Below are 4,457 nucleotides of genomic sequence, written 5' to 3' on the forward strand. Positions count from 1 at the left end.
CGAGAGGAAAGAAAGTTCAGTTTTGTTTTATACATAGAGCGTCATATTTATATAGCTTTAGCGTGCCTAACTACTACACCAGCTGAGGAGAGGAGAGCTTCACGTGAAGAGAAGATAAAGTGAGGGAAGAACATTGTTAAAAGAGATGACAAATTAAGTGCAGGCAAATAACACGGGCCATAGTGAGTACCGCGGAAAAAGGACATTTGAATTCTTAGCAGTTTGTTTATATGTATGTATTTGTGTATAGATGTTGCAACTATACAGAGCTTTAGCAATTACCTGTAACTAAGGTCATGCTAATAAAGCTATTGAATTGAGAGAGAGAAAGAGAAGTGACAACATGTGAAGAGGGACAAAGTAATGACAGGAGAGTAGTGTGCATTAGACATGCTCAAGAACAAAAGAGAAGACATTCAAGGAGAGAGAGAACACAGATTCAACGGTAAATATGATGTATCTTTCTATTTATTTAGCTAACCACTATTTAGACTATGTGTTTTTGATTAACTTGATTAAATGGATTTACTACATCAATGTATGTCTTTTCAGGCCGCCATGTTTTGTCCTTTCTGTGGCCAACATCTGGGGACAGTTCAAGTGTTCTGTGGCTCCTGTGGCAAACATGTACAGTTTTTGGCAGAACTTGAACACAACAGTAAAGTTCACTTTTTTTTTATTGTATCTGTTTCAAATGCAAGAAATAAGGATTCAACACACTACTCTGTTTAGAATACTAATTGGCAGATGCATACACTTGTTATCAGCATGAAGGACACATTGTCTGTTTATGTGAAATATGTAGAAGCCATCATTAAATTGTAGACCAATGCATGATTAAATACACAAAACAGCTTATATTATACATTCATAATTGTGTGTTAGTTCTATCTTTATAGAGAGCATTATACATTTAGAATCAGATTTTGAGACAGTGAGCGGCTGGGAAAATCACACCGCCATGGGGCACAAACAGTTGCTGACGTGATGTTTTCTTCATTCTCAGGCATTCCATAAGGAGGGTCAGAAACTCACGCTTGGGACCACCAGTGTCCACTCCATCCTCAGTGTGTCCTTCATCATCAGTGAACTTAACTGACATCTCATGAGAGGGATCGAATGAGGCACCTTTGAAGCCGCGGATTGCTCCATCCCACACATTGGCTCTTTTAATATTGAACCTGCTGCAAGATTTATTTGTTATTTTTGCAAAGAGTTTTGCAACAATGTGTGCCGCAGTCAGATGTTCTGTGCTAGGAAAGACAAAGTGATGTATTGTAATATTAAATGATGAATAGTAGTAATAAGATTTATAGTATAGAATAGAACAATTAAGTGGTAATAGTAACAATTAATACCTTTGCTCCATTTTGTCTTCTGGCTCAGACTGGCTATCAATAATGATAAGTGCATACACATTTGTGTAGTTGCTGCAATGAGAAGACAGTTGAATCATTATTTTCAAATACATAATATATGCATGACATGTCATATTTACAAAAGGATGTCGATCCTCTTCCTGTTTTTTCAATCCATTGGGTTCTAAACTGACAACAGCACTTTTGTCATACTCCTGCACAATCCTTGTAAACATTTGAAATGGATGCAACAAAAAATATCTGATCTTTGAAAAATATTTGTGGGTACAGCGAGGACTACAACATGACAATGAGGTGACTGGGGATGTCTGTTCAAAACATTGCAATCGTGAATAAATCATTTCAAATATATATTTGTCTCCGACTTTCATTTGTACATCGTTGTTAATGTGATGTTTAGTAGCTTTGATAGCTGTACATACCTTCAGACAGCCTGAAACAAACAAACTATCTTCCATGGTTGATACTGATGTCACAGTAACGGGTAAACCACAGTAAAGTCCAGCGGGGCACAAGTTGAATCCATATAATGAAATTGTTATTTTATATATATATATATATATACATGCTATATATATTTATATTTATTTCTATCCTAGATTTTCTAGGCTATATAAACCGGCCATGGAAGATAGTTTGTTTGTTTCACTCTAATATAAGCCAGGGGTGGGGAACCTTTTTCCTCTCAAGGGCCTTTTCAATTTTTTCAACATCCTCCGAGGGCCGTACAAATGATTGACCTCTGCTTAAAAATACTAAAATCACAGCCCATTAATTTGGCCTTTCTTTCATGTTGTGCAAAGAAAAAGCAACCTCTTAGCTAAATCCAGATATCTTAACATGACTCGCGCATGCATGCACATGCACGGTTGTGGCATGACCTCCAAAACAGAAAGATATAGACACAACATGTGTGCAAATGTATTTTGTTTCCTATCCATGTGGACACGATTTAAGTGGGGGGGGGGGAGACCTAACCTCCTTTAGACGGGTCCGGGGGCATACCCCCCCGGGAAGATTTATTTTTAATTATTGAAGTTAAAAGCATCAATCTGGTGCACTTTGAGAGCAACATTAGGCGATCTATGGATACATCTCTCAACACCCATATGAAACAGAACTGTAAGCAGATTTTCTTTTTCTTTATGGATATTTTACAAATCACTCCACTTTCAAACTGTATTCTTGTTTATTAATAACTATTTTTTTGTACTGTCATATAGTAGGCTATTTTACACCCGTTTACTTTATTCTCTTATTTTTGTATCAATCAATCAATGTTTATTTATATAGCCCAATATCACAAATGTTACATTTGTCTCAGTGGTCTTCACAGTGTGTACAGAATATCAGTATGACAATACGACACCCTCTGTCCTTAGACCCTCACATCGTACAAGGAAAAACTTCCGAAGAAAACCCAGTTTAAAGGGAAAAATGGGAGAAACCTCAGGGAGAGCAACAGAGGAGGGATCCCTCTCCCAGGACGGACAGACGTGCAATAGATGCCGTGTGTAAATTGAAAAGATAATACATTTGCAACATAGGTAGTCCAAATGTTTGGTAATGCATGTGTGTATAATAGGAAGATGAATCCACGAGGATATCCATCCAGGACCGATGATCCAGGACCACAGCCACGACTCAAGATCCAGGGCTCGCGATCCAGGACACAGGACCGCAGGATCATCCATGACTCCGGATCCCGGCGTATATAGACACCAAAAAGAAAGACATTTGGGGAAGCTGGGTTAATCGGAACATGAGAGTACACAGGTATAGACAGAGAGAAGGAAGAAGTAAGATGTCCCCCGACAAACTAAGCCTATATCATCAAAACTAGGGGCTGAATCTAATCAGCCCTAACTATAAGCTTTATCAAAAAGGAAGGTCTTAAGCGCACTCTTAAAAACGGATAGGGTGTCTGCCGTCCGAACACAAACTGGAAGCTGATTCCACAAATGTGGAGCTTGATAAGAAAAGGCTCTGGCTCCCATTGTACTTTTAGAGATTCTAGTAACAACCAACAACCCTGCATTCTTGGAACGCAATGCCCTAGTAGGACAGTAGGGTATAATGAGTTCTTTAAGGTAAGATGGCGCCTGCCCATTAAGGGCTTTGTAGGCGAGAAGAAGAATTTTAAATTCTATCCTGTGTTCTATAGGGAGCCAGTGTAAGGCAGCCAGAACAGGAGTAATGTGGTCCCTTTTCCTAACTCTGGTTAGTACACGAGCCGCAGCATTTTGAATCAGCTGAAGCGACTTTACTGACTTCTTGGTACTCCCTGATAATAAAGAGTTACAATAATCCAGCCTAGAAGTAACAAATGCATGGACTAGTTTCTCTGCATCGTTTTGAGGCAAGATATGCCTGATTTTTGCAATGTTGCGTAGATGGAAGTAGGCGGTCTTTGAAATTGATTTTATGTGGGCGTTAAAGGATAAATATAACACCAAGATTCCTTACAGTCTCACTGGAGGCCAAATTAATGCCATCCATAGTTAGTATGTCTTTAGATAATTTGTTTCGTAGATTCTTCGGGCCAAGTACAATAACTTCAGTTTTGGTCGTGTTTAACATCAAAAAGTTTAAGGTCATCCACGTTTTTAAGTCCTTAAGGGAGTCTTGAATTTTATTTAGATGATTAATTTCATCAGGCTTGATTGATAAATATAGTTGAGTATCTTCCGCATAACAATGAAAGTTTACAGAATGATTCCTTATAATATTGCCTAACGGAAGCATATATAATGTGAACAAAATAGGTCCGAGCACTGAGCCCTGTGGCACTCTATGGCTAACTTTGGTTTGCGTGGAAGATTCATCGTTAACACGTACAAACTGAGAGCGTTCAGATAGGACCTAAACCAGCCTAAAGCAGTTCCCTGTATGCCAACTAAGTGCTCTAGTCTTTGCAATAGGATATCATGGTCGCAATAGGCTTGTTTGAGACACATTGCGGCTCGCCTCGAAAGTAGACGAGAGTAGCCGATCGCAGCCGGGGGAGGTGTCAAAATGCTCGTCTTAAGTCGGACAGCTCGGACTCGGAGTCGGCTTGACTGGCTGGGTTTGCAATGG

General features: G+C 39.2%; 1 long non-coding RNA gene across 1 annotated transcript; it reads left to right on the plus strand.

The window, feature by feature from the left end:
* LOC117455596 (uncharacterized) lies at positions 1–1,678 on the plus strand. Its single transcript, XR_004553098.1, has 3 exons — positions 1–445; positions 553–658; positions 1,007–1,678. It is a non-coding gene; the product is annotated as an uncharacterized lncRNA (long non-coding RNA).
* Positions 1,679–4,457: the final 2,779 nt, after the last annotated feature.

Source organism: Pseudochaenichthys georgianus, chromosome 11 (assembly GCF_902827115.2).
Source record: "Pseudochaenichthys georgianus chromosome 11, fPseGeo1.2, whole genome shotgun sequence".
Classification (NCBI taxonomy): Eukaryota; Metazoa; Chordata; class Actinopteri; order Perciformes; family Channichthyidae; genus Pseudochaenichthys; species Pseudochaenichthys georgianus.